General features: G+C 34.1%; 16 non-coding genes across 16 annotated transcripts; all 16 read right to left on the bottom strand.

Moving 5' to 3' along the window:
- Window positions 1-2,901: 2,901 nt before the first annotated feature.
- On the bottom strand, window positions 2,902-2,983 carry TRNAS-CGA (transfer RNA serine (anticodon CGA)). The gene has a single exon. It is a non-coding gene; the product is annotated as a tRNA-Ser (tRNA).
- Window positions 2,984-3,926: 943 nt separating this feature from the next.
- TRNAS-CGA (transfer RNA serine (anticodon CGA)) lies at window positions 3,927-4,008 on the bottom strand. Its single transcript has one exon. It is a non-coding gene; the product is annotated as a tRNA-Ser (tRNA).
- A 1,500-nt stretch (window positions 4,009-5,508) lies between these two features.
- Window positions 5,509-5,590, bottom strand: TRNAS-CGA (transfer RNA serine (anticodon CGA)). Its single transcript has one exon. It is a non-coding gene; the product is annotated as a tRNA-Ser (tRNA).
- A 1,479-nt stretch (window positions 5,591-7,069) lies between these two features.
- On the bottom strand, window positions 7,070-7,151 carry TRNAS-UGA (transfer RNA serine (anticodon UGA)). The gene has a single exon. It is a non-coding gene; the product is annotated as a tRNA-Ser (tRNA).
- A 1,211-nt stretch (window positions 7,152-8,362) lies between these two features.
- On the bottom strand, window positions 8,363-8,444 carry TRNAS-UGA (transfer RNA serine (anticodon UGA)). Its single transcript has one exon. It is a non-coding gene; the product is annotated as a tRNA-Ser (tRNA).
- A 1,211-nt stretch (window positions 8,445-9,655) lies between these two features.
- TRNAS-UGA (transfer RNA serine (anticodon UGA)) lies at window positions 9,656-9,737 on the bottom strand. The gene has a single exon. It is a non-coding gene; the product is annotated as a tRNA-Ser (tRNA).
- Window positions 9,738-10,678: 941 nt separating this feature from the next.
- On the bottom strand, window positions 10,679-10,760 carry TRNAL-CAA (transfer RNA leucine (anticodon CAA)). The gene has a single exon. It is a non-coding gene; the product is annotated as a tRNA-Leu (tRNA).
- A 1,209-nt stretch (window positions 10,761-11,969) lies between these two features.
- On the bottom strand, window positions 11,970-12,051 carry TRNAS-CGA (transfer RNA serine (anticodon CGA)). The gene has a single exon. It is a non-coding gene; the product is annotated as a tRNA-Ser (tRNA).
- A 207-nt stretch (window positions 12,052-12,258) lies between these two features.
- On the bottom strand, window positions 12,259-12,340 carry TRNAS-UGA (transfer RNA serine (anticodon UGA)). The gene has a single exon. It is a non-coding gene; the product is annotated as a tRNA-Ser (tRNA).
- Window positions 12,341-13,551: 1,211 nt separating this feature from the next.
- On the bottom strand, window positions 13,552-13,633 carry TRNAS-CGA (transfer RNA serine (anticodon CGA)). The gene has a single exon. It is a non-coding gene; the product is annotated as a tRNA-Ser (tRNA).
- A 941-nt stretch (window positions 13,634-14,574) lies between these two features.
- Window positions 14,575-14,656, bottom strand: TRNAS-CGA (transfer RNA serine (anticodon CGA)). Its single transcript has one exon. It is a non-coding gene; the product is annotated as a tRNA-Ser (tRNA).
- Window positions 14,657-15,865: 1,209 nt separating this feature from the next.
- TRNAS-CGA (transfer RNA serine (anticodon CGA)) lies at window positions 15,866-15,947 on the bottom strand. Its single transcript has one exon. It is a non-coding gene; the product is annotated as a tRNA-Ser (tRNA).
- A 207-nt stretch (window positions 15,948-16,154) lies between these two features.
- TRNAS-UGA (transfer RNA serine (anticodon UGA)) lies at window positions 16,155-16,236 on the bottom strand. The gene has a single exon. It is a non-coding gene; the product is annotated as a tRNA-Ser (tRNA).
- A 1,077-nt stretch (window positions 16,237-17,313) lies between these two features.
- Window positions 17,314-17,396, bottom strand: TRNAS-UGA (transfer RNA serine (anticodon UGA)). The gene has a single exon. It is a non-coding gene; the product is annotated as a tRNA-Ser (tRNA).
- A 947-nt stretch (window positions 17,397-18,343) lies between these two features.
- Window positions 18,344-18,425, bottom strand: TRNAS-CGA (transfer RNA serine (anticodon CGA)). The gene has a single exon. It is a non-coding gene; the product is annotated as a tRNA-Ser (tRNA).
- A 743-nt stretch (window positions 18,426-19,168) lies between these two features.
- TRNAS-UGA (transfer RNA serine (anticodon UGA)) lies at window positions 19,169-19,250 on the bottom strand. Its single transcript has one exon. It is a non-coding gene; the product is annotated as a tRNA-Ser (tRNA).
- Between the last annotated feature and the right edge of the window lie 595 nt (window positions 19,251-19,845).

Raw genomic sequence — 19,845 nt, 5'->3', positions numbered from 1 at the left:
AAATTTGTTTATTAACATGCATTTTCTCTCATCATTCATTTCATCTCTGCAGATCTCTCAAGATCAAATTTTGCATTCTTTAGTGGCAGTATGGATATTGTGAAAGGCACATCATAGGATTCTGCAAATGTATATGTCAAATAATTAGTTCATAACATCAAGGCTGCAAACTAGGATTAAATCAGGATTAGGATACAATGGTGAGTATGATGGTTTCCAAAAAATATTGATTTAAATTTTTCAATTACTGTTTATGTTTTAAAAAGAAACAGCTCATGTCAGTGTTATAGAGATATATTTAAGATTAACTTTAAGATGGGAAAGATTTCCTGAGCTTGGTGGCAATTGTTGATTATGATGAAGATGATAATATGTTCTGGAATGAACAAATAAACTTTGTTATGTATCTTAAAAAGTGGCCGATGGAAATAATTGCAATACATTCACTGTAATTCCACAGATAGCACTACAGTTTTGTGATATTTGAAAGTATCTGATATGCACATTTCTTCCTAGTGCTGCTGATTTGTTAATTAAAAGTTTAGTTGTTATTAACAAAACAAATTTTAACTCAGATCTACACATAAATAACCATTACATCATGAAACAGTAAAAAAAATTTGGAGATGGTTTGATGACATGTTCCTAAAATGCAGGAAGAGCCTCACTGTCTGAGATCACGTGCTTCAAAAAGCAGTCCATTGTGAAATAGGATGCAAGTGAAGGTGATTTAGGATGAGACAGTTACATTGTTTAACATAACATATTTTGCTTTTCTACATCTTAAATGCATATTGTGTTTTTAAATAAGTTTGAAAAGCAAAACGTAGCTGGCAGGATTTGAACCTGCGCGAGTCCATCGCCTTAACCACTCGGCCACAACTACCTGCACGTTGATTTTGTGATGAGCTTCTGTGGAAAAATAATTGCTTTCCATTTCATGATTGTCATTTAAAACCTGTTGCAATTTCTATTAGGTGGCTGCTATATTAATAGACAAACTATGTGAAATATAATAGCTAGTATAGTTTCCTAGAAAATAAAGGAGTCAAGGAAGTATGATCTTTGTTTTTGACATGCTCGAAAAGCAAGACGTAGCTGGCAGGATTTGAACCTGCGCGAGTCCATCGCCTTAACCACTCGGCCACAACTACCTGCACGTTGATTTTGTGATGAGCTTCTGTGGAAAAATAATTGCTTTGCATTTTATGATTGTCATTTAAAACCTGTTGCAATTTCTATTAGGTGGCTGCTATATTAATAGACAAACTATGTGAAATATAATAGCTAGTATAGTTTCCTAGAAAATAAAGGAGTCAAGGAAGTATGATCTTTGTTTTTAACATGCTCAAAAAGCAAGACGTAGCTGGCAGGATTTGAACCTGCGCGAGTCCATCGCCTTAACCACTCGGCCACAACTACTTCTATACAACTACCCGACATTACCTGGAGTTCAAAATAATTTATTATCGTTCTGTTTATTTCATTGGTCCCATGCTTATTTAATGTAGATTTAGCACACCTGCCTCTGCACAATCATAAATTTGTTTATTAACATGCATTTTCTCTCATCATTCATTTCATCTCTGCAGATCTCTCAAGAACAAATTTTGCATTCTTTAGTGGCAGTATGGATATTGTGAAAGGCACATCATAGGATTCTGCAAATGTATATGTGAAATAATTAGTTCATAACATCAAGGCTGCAAACTAGGATTAAATCAGGATTAGGATACAATGGTGAGTATGATGGTTTCCAAAAAATATTGATTTAAATTTTTCAATTACTGTTTATGTTTTAAAAAGAAACAGCTCATGTCAGTGTAATAGAGATATATTTAAGATTAACTTTAAGATGGGAAAGATTTCCTGAGCTTGGTGGCAATTGTTGATTATGATGAAGATGATAATATGTTCTGGAATGAACAAATAAACTTTGTTATGTATCTTAAAAAGTGGCCGATGGAAATAATTGCAATACATTCACTGTAATTCCACAGATAGCACTACAGTTTTGTGATATTTGAAAGTATCTGATATGCACATTTCTTCCTAGTGCTGCTGATTTGTTAATTAAAAGTTAAGTTGTTATTAACAAAACAAATTTTAACTCAGATCTACACATAAATAACCATTACATCATGAAACAGTAAAAAAAATTAGGAGATGGTTTGATGACATGTTCCTAAAATGCAGGAAGAGCCTCACTGTCTGAGATCACGTGCTTCAAAAAGCAGTCCATTGTGAAATAGGATGCAAGTGAAGGTGATTTAGGACGAGACAGTTACATTGTTTAACATAACATATTTTGCTTTTCTACATCTTAAATGCATATTGTGTTTTTAAATAAGTTTGAAAAGCAAAACGTAGCTGGCAGGATTTGAACCTGCGCGAGTCCATCGCCTTATCCACTCGGCCACAACTACCTGCACGTTGATTTTGTGATGAGCTTCTGTGGAAAAATAATTGCTTTCCATTTCATGATTGTCATTTAAAACCTGTTGCAATTTTTATTAGGTGGCTGCTATATTAATAGACAAACTATGTGAAATATAATAGCTAGTATAGTTTCCTAGAAAATAAAGGAGTCAAGGAAGTATGATCTTTGTTTTTGACATGCTCGAAAAGCAAGACGTAGCTGGCAGGATTTGAACCTGCGCGAGTCCATCGCCTTAACCACTCGGCCACAACTACCTGCACGTTGATTTTGTGATGAGCTTCTGTGGAAAAATAATTGCTTTGCATTTTATGATTGTCATTTAAAACCTGTTGCAATTTCTATTAGGTGGCTGCTATATTAATAGACAAACTATGTGAAATATAATAGCTAGTATAGTTTCCTAGAAAATAAAGGATTCAAGGAAGTATGATCTTTGTTTTTAACATGCTCAAAAAGCAAGACGTAGCTGGCAGGATTTGAACCTGCACGGGGAATCCCCAATGGATTTCGAGTCCATCGCCTTTACCACTCGGCCACAACTACTTCTACACCACTACCAGATATTACCTGGAGTACAAAATAATTTATTATCGTTCTGTTTATTTCATTGGTCCCATGCTTATTTAATGTAGAATTAGCACACCTGCCACTGCACAATCATAAATTTGATTATTAACATGCATTTTCTCTCATCATTCATTTCATCTCTGCAGATCTCTCAAGATCAAATTTTGCATTCTTTAGTGGCAGTATGGATATTGTGAAAGGCACATCATAGGATTCTGCAAATGTATATGTGAAATAATTAGTTCATAACATCAAGGCTGCAAACTAGGATTAAATCAGGATTAGGATACAATGGTGAGTATGATGGTTTCCAAAAAATATTGATTTAAATTTTTCAATTACTGTTTATGTTTTTAAAAGAAACAGCTCATGTCAGTGTTATAGAGATATATTTAAGATTAACTTTAAGATGGGAAAGATTTCCTGAGCTTGGTGGCAATTGTTGATTATGATGAAAATGATAATATGTTCTGGAATGAACAAATAAACTTTGTTATGTATCTTAAAAAGTGGCCGATGGAAATAATTACAATACATTCACTGTAATTCCACAGATAGCACTACAGTTTTGTGATATTTGAAAGTATCTGATATGCACATTTCTTCCTAGTGCTGCTGATTTGTTAATTAAAAGTTTAGTTGTTATTAACAAAACAAATTTTAACTCAGATCTACACATAAATAACCATTATATCATGAAACAGTAAAAAAAATTTGGAGATGGTTTGATGACATGTTCCTAAAATGCAGGAAGAGCCTCACTGTCTGAGATCACGTGCTTCAAAAAGCAGTCCATTGTGAAATAGGATGCAAGTGAAGGTGATTTAGGATGAGACAGTTACATTGTTTAACATAACATATTTTGCTTTTCTACATCTTAAATGCATATTGTGTTTTTAAATAACTTTGAAAAGCAAAACGTAGCTGGCAGGATTTGAACCTGTGCGGGGAATCCCCAATGGATTTCGAGTCCATCGCCTTAACCACTCGGCCACAACTACCTGCATGTTGATTTTGTGATGAGCTTCTGTGGAAATATAATTGCTTTCCATTTCATGATTGTCATTTAAAACCTGTTGCAATTTCTATTTGGTAGCTGCTATATTAATAGACAAACTATGTGAAATATAATAGCTAGTATAGTTTCCTAGAAAATAAAGGAGTCAAGGAAGTATGATCTCTGTTTGTGACACGCTCGAAAAGCAAGACGTAGCTGGCAGGATTTGAATCTGCGTGGGGAAACCCCAATGGATTTAAAGTCCATCGTCTTAACCACTCGGCCACAACTACTTCTATACCACTACCACACATTACCTGGAGTACAAAATAATTTATTATCGTTCTGTTTATTTCATTGGTCCCATGCTTATTTAATGTAGAATTAGCACACCTGCCACTGCACAATCATAAATTTGTTTATTAACATGCATTTTCTCTCATCATTCATTTCATCTCTGCAGATCTCTCAAGATCAAGTTTTGCATTCTTTAGTGGCAGTATGGATATTGTGAAAGGCACATCATAGGATTCTGCAAATGTATATGTGAAATAATTAGTTCATAACATCAAGGCTGCAAACTAGGATTAAATCAGGATTAGGATACAATGGTGAGTATGATGGTTTCCAAAAAATATTGATTTAAATTTTTCAATTACTGTTTATGTTTTAAAAAGAAACAGCTCATGTCAGTGTTATAGAGATATATTTAAGATTAACTTTAAGATGGGAAAGATTTCCTGAGCTTGGTGGCAATTGTTGATTATGATGAAGATGATAATATGTTCTGGAATGAACAAATAAACTTTGTTATGTATCTTAAAAAGTGGCCGATGGAAATAATTGCAATACATTCACTGTAATTCCACAGATAGCACTACAGTTTTGTGATATTTGAAAGTATCTGATATGCACATTTCTTCCTAGTGCTGCTGATTTGTTAATTAAAAGTTTAGTTGTTATTAACAAAACAAATTTTAACTCAGATCTACACATAAATAACCATTACATCATGAAACAGTAAAAAAAATTTGGAGATGGTTTGATGACATGCTCCTAAAATGCAGGAAGAGCCTCACTGTCTGAGATCACGTGCTTCAAAAAGCAGTCCATTGTGAAATAGGATGCAAGTGAAGGTGATTTAGGATGAGACAGTTACATTGTTTAACATAACATATTTTGCTTTTCTACATCTTAAATGCATATTGTGTTTTTAAATAAGTTTGAAAAGCAAAACGTAGCTGGCAGGATTTGAACCTGCGCGAGTCCATCGCCTTAACCACTCGGCCACAACTACCTGCACGTTGATTTTGTGATGAGCTTCTGTGGAAAAATAATTGCTTTCCATTTCATGATTGTCATTTAAAACCTGTTGCTATTTCTATTTGGTAGCTGCTATATTAATAGACAAACTATGGGAAATATAATAGCTAGTATAGTTTCCTAGAAAATAAAGGAGTCAAGGAAGTATGATCTCTGTTTTTGACACGCTCGAAAAGCAAAACGTAGCTGGCAGGATTTGAACCTGCGCGGGGAATCCCCAATGGATTTCGAGTCCATCGCCTTTACCACTCAGCCACAACTACTTTTATACCACTACCAGATATTACCTGGAGTACAAAATAATTTATTATCGTTCTGTTTATTTCATTGGTCCCATGCTTATTTAATGTAGAATTAGCACACCTGCCACTGCACAATCATAAATTTGATTATTAACATGCATTTTCTCTCATCATTCATTTCATCTCTGCAGATCTCTCAAGATCAAATTTTGCATTCTTTAGTGGCAGTATGGATATTGTGAAAGGCACATCATAGGATTCTGCAAATGTATATGTGAAATAATTAGTTCATAACATCAAGGCTGCAAACTAGGATTAAATCAGGATTAGGATACAATGGTGAGTATGATGGTTTCCAAAAAATATTGATTTAAATTTTTCAATTACTGTTTATGTTTTTAAAAGAAACAGCTCATGTCAGTGTTATAGAGATATATTTAAGATTAACTTTAAGATGGGAAAGATTTCCTGAGCTTGGTGGCAATTGTTGATTATGATGAAGATGATAATATGTTCTGGAATGAACAAATAAACTTTGTTATGTATCTTAAAAAGTGGCCGATGGAAATAATTGCAATACATTCACTGTAATTCCACAGATAGCACTACAGTTTTGTGATATTTGAAAGTATCTGATATGCACATTTCTTCCTAGTGCTGCTGATTTGTTAATTAAAAGTTTAGTTGTTATTAACAAAACTAATTTTAACTCAGATCTACACATAAATAACCATTACATCATGAAACAGTAAAAAAAATTTGGAGATGGTTTGATGACATGCTCCTAAAATGCAGGAAGAGCCTCACTGTCTGAGATCACGTGCTTCAAAAAGCAGTCCATTGTGAAATAGGATGCAAGTGAAGGTGATTTAGGATGAGACAGTTACATTGTTTAACATGACATATTTTGCTTTTCTACATCTTAAATGCATATTGTGTTTTTAAATAAGTTTGAAAAGCAAAACGTAGCTGGCAGGATTTCAACCTGCGCGAGTCCATCGCCTTAACCACTCGGCCACCACTACCTGCACATTGATTTTGTGATGAGCTTCTGTGGAAAAATAATTGCTTTCCATTTCATGATTGTCATTTAAAACCTGTTGCAATTTCTATTAGGTGGCTGCTATATTAATAGACAAACTATGTGAAAAATAATAGCTAGTATAGTTTCCTAGAAAATAAAGGAGTCAAGGAAGTATGATCTTTGTTTTTGACATGCTCGAAAAGCAAGACGTAGCTGGCAGGATTTGAACCTGCGCGAGTCCATCGCCTTAACCACTCGGCCACAACTACCTGCACGTTGATTTTGTGATGATCTTCTGTGGAAAGATAATTGCTTTGCATTTTATGATTGTCATTTAAAACCTGTTGCAATTTCTATTAGGTGGCTGCTATATTAATAGACAAACTATGTGAAATATAATAGCTAGTATAGTTTCCTAGAAAATAAAGGAGTCAAGGAAGTATGATCTTTGTTTTTTACATGCTCAAAAAGCAAGACGTAGCTGGCAGGATTTGAATCTGCGCGGGGAAACCCCAATGGATTTCAAGTCCATCGCCTTAACCACTCGGCCACAACTACGTCTATACAACTACCCGACATTACCTGGAGTACAAAATAATTTATTATCGTTCTGTTTATTTCATTGGTCCCATGCTTATTTAATGTAGAATTAGCACACCTGCCACTGCACAATCATAAATTTGTTTATTAACATGCATTTTCTCTCATCATTCATTTCATCTCTGCAGATCTCTCAAGATCAAATTTTGCATTCTTTAGTGGCAGTATGGATATTGTGAAAGGCACATCATAGGATTCTGCAAATGTATATGTGAAATAATTAGTTCATAACATCAAGGCTGCAAACTAGGATTAAATCAGGATTAGGATACAATGGTGAGTATGATGGTTTCCAAAAAATATTGATTTAAATTTTTCAATTACTGTTTATGTTTTAAAAAGAAACAGCTCATGTCAGTGTTATAGAGATATATTTAAGATTAACTTTAAGATGGGAAAGATTTCCTGAGCTTGGTGGCAATTGTTGATTATGATGAAGATGATAATATGTTCTGGAATGAACAAATAAACTTTGTTATGTATCTTAAAAAGTGGCCGATGGAAATAATTGCAATACATTCACTGTAATTCCACAGATAGCACTACAGTTTTGTGATATTTGAATGTATCTGATATGCACATTTCTTCTTAGTGCTGCTGATTTGTTAATTAAAAGTTTAGTTGTTATTAACAAAATAAATTTTAACTCAGATCTACACATAAATAACCATTACATCATGAAACAGTAAAAAAAATTTGGAGATGGTTTGATGACATGTTCCTAAAATGCAGGAAGAGCCTCACTGTCTGAGATCACGTGCTTCAAAAAGCAGTCCATTGTGAAATAGGATGCAAGTGAAGGTGATTTAGGATGAGACAGTTACATTGTTTAACATAACATATTTTGCTTTTCTACATCTTAAATGCATATTGTGTTTTTAAATAAGTTTGAAAAGCAAAACATAGCTGGCAGGATTTGAACCTGCGCGAGTCCATCGCCTTAACCACTCGGCCACAACTACCTGCACGTTGATTTTGTGATGAGCTTCTGTGGAAAAATAATTGCTTTCCATTTCATGATTGTCATTTAAAACCTGTTGCAATTTCTATTTGGTAGCTGCTATATTAATAGACAAACTATGTGAAATATAATAGCTAGTATAGTTTCCTAGAAAAAAAAGGAGTCAAGGAAGTATGATCTCTGTTATTGACACGCTCGAAAAGCAAGACGTAGCTGGCAGGATTTCAATCTGCGTGGGGAAACCCCAATGGATTTCAAGTCCATCGTCTTAACCACTCGGCCACAACTACTTCTATACCACTACCACACATTACCTGGAGTACAAAATAATTTATTATCGTTCTGTTTATTTCATTGGTCCCATGCTTATTTAATGTAGAATTAGCACACCTGCCACTGCACAATCATAAATTTGTTTATTAACATGCATTTTCTCTCATCATTCATTTAATCTCTGCAGATCTCTCAAGATCAAGTTTTGCATTCTTTAGTGGCAGTATGGATGTTGTGAAAGGCACATCATAGGATTCTGCAAATGTATATGTGAAATAATTAGTTCATAACATCAAGGCTGCAAACTAGGATTAAATCAGGATTAGGATACAATGGTGAGTATGATGGTTTCCAAAAAATATTGATTTAAATTTTTCAATTACTGTTTATGTTTTAAAAAGAAACAGCTCATGTCAGTGTTATAGAGATATATTTAAGATTAACTTTAAGATGGGAAAGATTTCCTGAGCTTGGTGGCAATTGTTGATTATGATGAAGATGATAATATGTTCTGGAATGAACAAATAAACTTTGTTATGTATCTTAAAAAGTGGCCGATGGAAATAATTGCAATACATTCACTGTAATTCCACAGATAGCACTACAGTTGTGTGATATTTGAAAGTATCTGATATGCACATTTCTTCCTAGTGCTGCTGATTTGTTAATTAAAAGTTTAGTTGTTATTAACAAAACTAATTTTAACTCAGATCTACACATAAATAACCATTACATCATGAAACAGTAAAAAAAATTTGGAGATGGTTTCATGACATGTTCCTAAAATGCAGGAAGAGCCTCACTGTCTGAGATCACGTGCTTCAAAAAGCAGTCCATTGTGAAATAGGATGCAAGTGAAGGTGATTTAGGATGAGACAGTTACATTGTTTAACATAACATATTTTGCTTTTCTACATCTTAAATGCATATTGTGTTTTTAAATAAGTTTGAAAAGCAAAACGTAGCTGGCAGGATTTGAACCTGCGCGAGTCCATCGCCTTAACCACTCGGCCACAACTACCTGCACGTTGATTTTGTGATGAGCTTCTGTGGAAAAATAATTGCTTTCCATTTCATGATTGTCATTTAAAACCTGTTGCAATTTCTATTTGGTAGCTGCTAAATTAATAGACAAACTATGGGAAATATAATAGCTAGTATAGTTTCCTAGAAAATAAAGGAGTCAAGGAAGTATGATCTCTGTTTTTGACACGCTCGAAAAGCAAGACGTAGCTGGCAGGATTTGAATCTGCGCGGGGAAACCCCAATGGATTTCAAGTCCATCGCCTTAACCACTCGGCCACAACTACTTCTAAACCACTACCACACATTACCTGGAGTACAAAATAATTTATTATCGTTCTGTTTATTTCATTGGTCCCATGCTTATTTAATGTAGAATTAGCACACCTGCCACTGCACAATCATAAATTTGCTTATTAACATGCATTTTCTCTCATTATTCATTTCATCTCTGCAGATCTCTCAAGATCAAATTTTGCACCCTTAGTGGCAGTATGGATATTGTGAAAGGCACATCATAGGATTCTGCAAATGTATATGTGAAATAATTAGTTCATAACATCAAGGCTGCAAACTAGGATTAAATCAGGATTAGGATACAATGGTGAGTATGATGGTTTCCAAAAAATATTGATTTAAATTTTTCAATTACTGTTTATGTTTTAAAAAGAAACAGCTCATGTCAGTGTTATAGAGATATATTTAAGATTAACTTTAAGATGGGAAAGATTTCCTGAGCTTGGTGGCAATTGTTGATTATGATGAAGATGATAATATGTTCTGGAATGAACAAATAAACTTTGTTATGTATCTTAAAAAGTGGCCGATGGAAATAATTGCAATACATTCACTGTAATTCCACAGATAGCACTACAGTTTTGTGATATTTGAAAGTATCTGATATGCACATTTCTTCCTAGTGCTGCTGATTTGTTAATTAAAAGTTTAGTTGTTATTAACAAAACTAATTTTAACTCAGATCTACACATAAATAACCATTACATCATGAAACAGTAAAAAAAATTGGAGATGGTTTAATGACATGTTCCTAAAATGCAGGAAGAGCCTCACTGTCTGAGATCACGTGCTTCAAAAAGCAGTCCATTGTGAAATAGGATGCAGGTGAAGGTGATTTAGGATGAGACAGTTACATTGTTCAACATAACATATTTTGCTTTTCTACATCTTAAATGCATATTGTGTTTTTAAATATGTTTGAAAAGCAAATCGTAGCTGGCAGGATTTGAACCTGTGCGGGGAATCCCCAATGGATTTTGAGTCCATCGCCTTAACCACTCGGCCACAACTACCTGCACGTTGATTTTGTGATGAGCTTCTGTGGAAAAATAATTGCTTTCCATTTCATGATTGTCATTTAAAACCTGTTGCAATTTCTATTAGGTGGCTGCTATATTAATAGACAAACTATGTGAAATATAATAGCTAGTATAGTTTCCTAGAAAATAAAGGAGTCAAGGAAGTATGATCTTTGTTTTTGACATGCTCGAAAAGCAAGACGTAGCTGGCAGGATTTGAACCTGCGCGAGTCCATCGCCTTAACCACTCGGCCACAACTACTTCTATACCACTACCACACATTACCTGCAGTACAAAATAATTTATTATCGTTCTGTTTATTTCATTGGTCCCATGCTTATTTAATGTAGAATTAGCACACCTGCCACTGCACAATCATAAATTTGTTTATTAACATGCATTTTCTCTCATCATTCATTTCATCTCTGCAGATCTCTCAAGATCAAATTTTGCATTCTATAGTGGCAGTATGGATATTGTGAAAGGCAAATCATAGGATTCTGCAAATGTATATGTGAAATAATTAGTTCATAACATCAAGGCTGCAAACTAGGATTAAATCAGGATTAGGATACAATGGTGAGTATGATGGTTTCCAAAAAATATTGATTTAAATTTTTCAATTACTGTTTATGTTTTAAAAAGAAACAGCTCATGTCAGTGTTATAGAGATATATTTAAGATTAACTTTAAGATGGGAAAGATTTCCTGAGCTTGGTGGCAATTGTTGATTATGATGAAGATGATAAAATGTTCTGGAATGAACAAATAAACTTTGTTATGTATCTTAAAAAGTGGACGATGGAAATAATTGCAATACATTCACTGTAATTCCACAGATAGCACTACAGTTTTGTGATATTTGAAAGTATCTGATATGCACATTTCTTCCTAGTGCTGCTGATTTGTTAATTAAAAGTTTAGTTGTTATTAACAAACAAATTTTAACTCAGATCTACACATAAATAACCATTACATCATGAAACAGTAAAAAAAATTGGAGATGGTTTAATGACATGTTCCTAAAATGCAGGAAGAGCCTCACTGTCTGAGATCACGTGCTTCAAAAAGCAGTCCATTGTGAAATAGGATGCAGGTGAAGGTGATTTAGGATGAGACAGTTACATTGTTCAAAATAACATATTTTGCTTTTCTACATCTTAAATGCATATTGTGTTTTTAAATAAGTTTGAAAAGCAAAACGTAGCTGGCAGGATTTGAACCTGTGCGGGGAATCCCCAATGGATTTCGAGTCCATCGCCTTAACCACTCGGCCACAACTACCTGCACACTGATTTTGTGATGAGCTTCTGTGGAAAAATAATTGCTTTCCATTTCATGATTGTCATTTAAAACCTGTTGCAATTTCTATTTGGTAGCTGCTATATTAATAGACAAACTCTGTGAAATATAATAGCTAGTATAGTTTCCTAGAAAAAAAAGGAGTCAAGGAAGTATGATCTCTGTTATTGACACGCTTGAAAAGCAAGACGTAGCTGGCAGGATTTGAATCTGCGTGGGGAAACCCCAATGGATTTCAAGTCCATCGTCTTAATCACTCGGCCACAACTACTTCTATACCACTACCACACATTACCTGGAGTACAAAATAATTTATTATCGTTCTGTTTATTTCATTGGTCCCATGCTTATTTAATGTAGAATTAGCACACCTGCCACTGCACAATCATAAATTTGTTTATTAACATGCATTTTCTCTCATCATTCATTTAATCTCTGCAGATCTCTCAAGATCAAGTTTTGCATTCTTTAGTGGCAGTATGGATATTGTGAAAGGCACATCATAGGATTCTGCAAATGTATATGTGAAATAATTAGTTCATAACATCAAGGCTGCAAACTAGGATTAAATCAGGATTAGGATACAATGGTGAGTATGATGGTTTCCAAAAAATATTGATTTAAATTTTTCAATTACTGTTTATGTTTTAAAAAGAAACAGCTCATGTCAGTGTTATAGAGATATATTTAAGATTAGCTTTAAGATGGGAAAGATTTCCTGAGCTTGGTGGCAATTGTTGATTATGATGAAGATGATAATATGTTCTGGAATGAACAAATAAACTTTGTTATGTATCTTAAAAAGTGGCCGATGGAAATAATTGCAATACATTCACTGTAATTCCACAGATAGCACTACAGTTGTGTGATATTTGAAAGTATCTGATATGCACATTTCTTCCTAGTGCTGCTGATTTGTTAATTAAAAGTTTAGTTGTTATTAACAAAACTAATTTTAACTCAGATCTACACATAAATAACCATTACATCATGAAACAGTAAAAAAAATTTGGAGATGGTTTGATGACATGTTCCTAAAATGCAGGAAGAGCCTCACTGTCTGAGATCACGTGCTTCAAAAAGCAGTCCATTGTGAAATAGGATGCAAGTGAAGGTGATTTAGGATGAGACAGTTACATTGTTTAACATAACATATTTTGCTTTTCTACATCTTAAATGCATATTGTGTTTTTAAATAAGTTTGAAAAGCAAAACGTAGCTGGCAGGATTTGAACCTGCGCGAGTCCATCGCCTTAACCACTCGGCCACAACTACCTGCACGTTGATTTTGTGATGAGCTTCTGTGGAAAAATAATTGCTTTCCATTTCATGATTGTCATTTAAAACCTGTTGCAATTTCTATTTGGTAGCTGCTAAATTAATAGACAAACTATGGGAAATATAATAGCTAGTATAGTTTCCTAGAAAATAAAGGAGTCAAGGAAGTATGATCTCTGTTTTTGACACGCTTGAAAAGCAAGACGTAGCTGGCAGGATTTGAATCTGCGCGGGGAAACCCCTATGGATTTCGAGTCCATCGCCTTAACCACTCGGCCACAACTACTTCTAAACCACTACCACACATTACCTGGAGTACAAAATAATTTATTATCGTTCTGTTTATTTCATTGGTCCCATGCTTATTTAATGTAGAATTAGCACACCTGCCACTGCACAATCATAAATTTGCTTATTAACATGCATTTTCTCTCATTATTCATTTCATCTCTGCAGATCTCTCAAGATCAAATTTTGCACCTTTAGTGGCAGTATGGATATTGTGAAAGGCACATCATAGGATTCTGCAAATGTATATGTGAAATAATTAGTTCATAACATCAAGGCTGCAAACTAGGATTAAATCAGGATTAGGATACAATGGTGAGTATGATGGTTTCCAAAAAATATTGATTTAAATTTTTCAATTACTGTTTATGTTTTAAAAAGAAACAGCTCATGTCAGTGTTATAGAGATATATTTAAGATTAACTTTAAGATGGGAAAGATTTCCTGAGCTTGGTGGCAATTGTTGATTATGATGAAGATGATAATATGTTCTGGAATGAACAAATAAACTTTGTTATGTATCTTAAAAAGTGGCCGATGGAAATAATTGCAATACATTCACTGTAATTCCACAGATAGCACTACAGTTTTGTGATATTTGAAAGTATCTGATATGCACATTTCTTCCTAGTGCTGCTGATTTGTTAATTAAAAGTTTAGTTGTTATTAACAACACTAATTTTAACTCAGATCTACACATAAATAACCATTACATCATGAAACAGTAAAAAAAATTGGAGATGGTTTAATGACATGTTCCTAAAATGCAGGAAGAGCCTCACTGTCTGAGATCACGTGCTTCAAAAAGCAGTCCATTGTGAAATAGGATGCAGGTGAAGGTGATTTAGGATGAGACAGTTACATTGTTCAACATAACATATTTTGCTTTTCTACATCTTAAATGCATATTGTGTTTTTAAATATGTTTGAAAAGCAAAACGTAGCTGGCAGGATTTGAACCTGTGCGGGGAATCCCCAATGGATTTCGAGTCCATCGCCTTAACCACTCGGCCACAACTACCTGCACGTTGATTTTGTGATGAGCTTCTGTGGAAAAATAATTGCTTTCCATTTCATGATTGTCATTTAAAACCTGTTGCAATTTCTATTAGGTGGCTGCTATATTAATAGACAAACTATGTGAAATATAATAGCTAGTATAGTTTCCTAGAAAATAAAGGAGTCAAGGAAGTATGATCTTTGTTTTTGACATGCTCGAAAAGCAAGACGTAGCTGGCAGGATTTGAACCTGCGCGAGTCCATCGCCTTAACCACTCGGCCACAACTACTTCTATACCACTACCACACATTACCTGCAGTACAAAATAATTTATTATCGTTCTGTTTATTTCATTGGTCCCATGCTTATTTAATGTAGAATTAGCACACCTGCCACTGCACAATCATAAATTTGTTTATTAACATGCATTTTCTCTCATCATTCATTTCATCTCTGCAGATCTCTCAAGATCAAATTTTGCATTCTTTAGTGGCAGTATGGATATTGTGAAAGGCACATCATAGGATTCTGCAAATGTATATGTGAAATAATTAGTTCATAACATCAAGGCTGCAAACTAGGATTAAATCAGGATTAGGATACAATGGTGAGTATGATGGTTTCCAAAAAATATTGATTTAAATTTTTCAATTACTGTTTATGTTTTAAAAAGAAACAGCTCATGTCAGTGTTATAGAGATATATTTAAGATTAACTTTAAGATGGGAAAGATTTCCTGAGCTTGGTGGCAATTGTTGATTATGATGAAGATGATAATATGTTCTGGAATGAACAAATAAACTTTGTTATGTATCTTAAAAAGTGGACGATGGAAATAATTGCAATACATTCACTGTAATTCCACAGATAGCACTACAGTTTTGTGATATTTGAAAGTTTCTGATATGCACATTTCTTCCTAGTGCTGCTGATTTGTTAATTAAAAGTTTAGTTGTTATTAACAAACAAATTTTAACTCAGATCTACACATAAATAACCATTACATCATGAAACAGTAAAAAAAATTGGAGATGGTTTAATGACATGTTCCTAAAATGCAGGAAGAGCCTCACTGTCTGAGATCACGTGCTTCAAAAAGCAGTCCATTGTGAAATAGGATGCAGGTGAAGGTGATTTAGGATGAGACAGTTACATTGTTCAACATAACATATTTTGCTTTTCTACATCTTAAATGCATATTGTGTTTTTAAATAAGTTTGAAAAGCAAAACGTAGCTGGCAGGATTTGAACCTGTGCGGGGAATCCCCAATGGATTTCGAGTCCATCGCCTTAACCACTCGGCCACAACTACCTGCACGTTGATTTTGTGATGAGCTTCTGTGGAAAAATAATTGCTTTCCATTTCATGATTGTCATTTAAAACCTGTTGCAATTTCTATTTGGTAGCTGCTATATTAATAGACAAACTATGTGAAATATAATAGCTAGTATAGTTTCCTAGAAAAAAAAGGAGTCAAGGAAGTATGATCTCTGTTATTGACACGCTCGAAAAGCAAGACATAGCTGGCAGGATTTGAATCTGCGTGGGGAAACCCCAATGGATTTCAAGTCCATCGTCTTAACCACTCGGCCACAACTACTTCTATACCACTACCACACATTACCTGGAGTACAAAATAATTTATTATCGTTCTGTTTATTTCATTGGTCCCATGCTTATTTAATGTAGAATTAGCACACCTGCCACTGCACAATCATAAATTTGTTTATTAACATGCATTTTCTCTCATCATTCATTTAATCTCTGCAGATCTCTCAAGATCAAGTTTTGCATTCTTTAGTGGCAGTATGGATATTGTGAAAGGCACATCATAGGATTCTGCAAATGTATATGTGAAATAATTAGTTCATAACATCAAGGCTGCAAACTAGGATTAAATCAGGATTAGGATACAATGGTGAGTATGATGGTTTCCAAAAAATATTGATTTACATTTTTCAATTACTGTTTATGTTTTAAAAAGAAACAGCTCATGTCAGTGTTATAGAGATATATTTAAGATTAACTTTAAGATGGGAAAGATTTCCTGAGCTTGGTGGCAATTGTTGATTATGATGAAGATGATAATATGTTCTGGAATGAACAAATAAACTTTGTTATGTATCTTAAAAAGTGGCCGATGGAAATAATTGCAATACATTCACTGTAATTCCACAGATAGCACTACAGTTTTGTGATATTTGAAAGTATCTGATATGCACATTTCTTCCTAGTGCTGCTGATTTGTTAATTAAAAGTTTAGTTGTTATTAACAATTTCTATTTGGTGGCCGCTATATTAATAGACAAACTATGTGAAATATAATAGCTAGTATAGTTTCCTAGAAAATAAAGGAGTCAAGGAAGTATGATCTTTGTTTTTGACATGCTCGCAATGCAAGACGTAGCTGGCAGGATTTGAACCTGCGCGAGTCTATCGCCTTAACCACTCGGCCACAACTACCTGCACGTTGATTTTGTGATGAGCTTCTGTCGAAAAATAATTGCTTTGCATTTCATGATTGTCATATAAAACCTGTTGCAATTTCTATTAGGTGGCTGCTATATTAATAGACAAACTATGTGAAATATAATAGCTAGTATAGTTTCCTAGAAAATAAAGGAGTCAAGGAAGTATGATCTTGTTTTTGATATGCTCGAGAAGCAAGACTAAAAGCAAACGCTGGCAGGATTTAAACCTGCGCAGGGAAACCCCAATGGATTTCAAGTCCATCGCCTTAACCACTCGGCCACAACTACTTCTATACCACTACCCGACATTACCTGGAGTACAAAATAATTTATTATCGTTCTGTTTATTTCATTGGTCCCATTCTTATTTAATGTAGAATTAGCACACCTGCCACTGCACAATCATAAATTTGTTTATTAACATGCATTTTCTCTCATCATTCATTTCATCTTTGCAGATCTCTCAAGATCAAATTTTGCATTCTTTAGTGGCAGTATGGATATTGTGAAAGGCACATCATAGGATTCTGCAAATGTATATGTGAAATAATTAGTTCATAACATCAAGGCTGCAATCTAGGATTAAATCAGGATTAGGATACAATGGTGAGTATGATGGTTTCCAAAAAATATTGATATAAATTTTTCAATTACTGTTTATGTTTTAAAAAGAAACAGCTCATGTCAGTGTTATAGAGATATATTTAAGATTAACTTTAAGATGGGAAAGATTTCCTGAGCTTGGTGGCAATTGTTGATTATGATGAAGATGATAATATGTTCTGGAATGAACAAATAATCTTTGTTATGTATCTTACAAAGTGGCTGATGGAAATAATTGCAATACATTCACTGTAATTCCACAGATAGCACTACAGTTTTGTGATATTTGAAAGTATCTGATATGCACATTTCTTCCTAGTGCTGCTGATTTGTTAATTAAAAGTTTAGTTGTTATTAACAAAACAAATTTTAACTCAGATCTACACATAAATAACCATTACATCATGAAACAGTAAAAAAAAATTGGAGATGGTTTAATGACATGTTCCTAAAATGCAGGAAGAGCCTCACTGTCTGAGATCACGTGCTTCAAAAAGCAGTCCATTGTGAAACAGTATGCAGGTGAAGGTGATTTAGGATGAGACAGTTACATTGTTCAACATAACATATTTTGCTTTTCTACATCTTAAATGCATATTGTGTTTTTAAATAAGTTTGAAAAGCAAAATGTAACGTAGCTGGCAGTATTTGAACCTGCGCAGGGAAACCCCAATGGATTTCGAGTCCATCGCCTTAACCACTCGGCCACAACTACCTGCACGTTGATTTTGTGATGAGCTTCTGTGGAAAAATAATTGCATTCCATTTCATGAATGTCATTTAAAACCTGTTGCAATTTCTATTTGGTAGCTGCTATATTAATAGACAAACTATGGGAAATATAATAGCTAGTATAGTTTCCTTGAAAATAAAGGAGTCAAGGAAGTATGATCTTTGTTTTTGACATGTTCGAAAAGCAAGACGTAGCTGGCAGGATTTGAACCTGCGCGAGTCCATCGCCTTAACCACTCGGCCACAACTACCTGCACGTTGATTTTGTGATGAGCTTCTGTGGAAAAATAATTGCTTTGCATTTCATGATTGTCTTTTAAAATCTGTTGCAATTTCTATTTGGTGGCTGCTATATTAATATACAAACTATGTGAAATATAATAGCTAGTATAGTTTCCTAGAAAATAAAGGAGTCAAGGAAGTATGATCTTTGTTTTTGACATGCTCGAAAAGCAAGACGAGGCTGGCAGGATTTGAACCTGCGCGAGTCCATCGCCTTAACCACTCGGCCACAACTACCTGCACGTTGATTTTGTGATGAGCTTCTGTGGGAAAATAATTGCTTTGCATGTCATGATTGTCATTTAAAACCTGTTGCATTTTCTATTTGGTAGCTGCTATATTAATAGACAAACTATGGGAAATATAATAGCTAGTATAGTTTCCTAGAAAATAAAGGAGTCAAGGAAGTATGATCTCTGTTTTTGACACGCTGGAAAAGCAAGATGCAGCTGGCAGGATTTGAACCTGCGCGGGGAAACCCCAATGGATTTCAAGTCCATCGCCTTAACCACTCGGCCACAACTACTTCTATACCACTACCAGACATTACCTGGAATACAAAATAATTTATTATCGTTCTGTTTATTTCATTGGTCCCATGCTTATTTAATGTAGAATTAGCACACCTGCCACTGCACAATCAAAAATTTGTTTATTAACATGCATTTTCTCTCATCCTTCATTACATCTCTTCAGATCTCTCAAGATCAAATTTTGCATTCTTTAGTGGCAGTATGGATATTGTGAAAGGCACATCATAGGATTCTGCAAATGTATATGTGAAATAATTAGTTCATAACATCAAGGCTGCAAACTAGGATTAAATCAGGATTAGGATACAATGGTGAGTATGATGGTTTCCAAAAAATATTGAGTTAAATTTTTCAATTACTGTTTATGTTTTAAAAAGAAACAGCTCATGTCAGTGTTATAGAGATATATTTAAGATTAACTTTAAGATGGGAAAGATTTCCTGAGCTTGGTGGCAATTGTTGATTATGATGAAGATGATAATATGTTTTGGAATGAACAAACAAACTTTGTTATGTATCTTACAAAGTGGCTGATGGAAATAATTGCAATACATTCACTGTAATTCCACAGATAGCACTACAGTTTTG

The sequence above is a fragment of the Taudactylus pleione genome, unplaced genomic scaffold, assembly GCF_031769625.1.
Source record: "Taudactylus pleione unplaced genomic scaffold, aTauple2 ptg000085l, whole genome shotgun sequence".
NCBI lineage: Eukaryota > Metazoa > Chordata > Amphibia > Anura > Myobatrachidae > Taudactylus > Taudactylus pleione.
The sequence above is the reverse complement of the archived record's forward strand: the minus strand, read 5'-3'. Positions and strand labels throughout refer to the sequence as shown.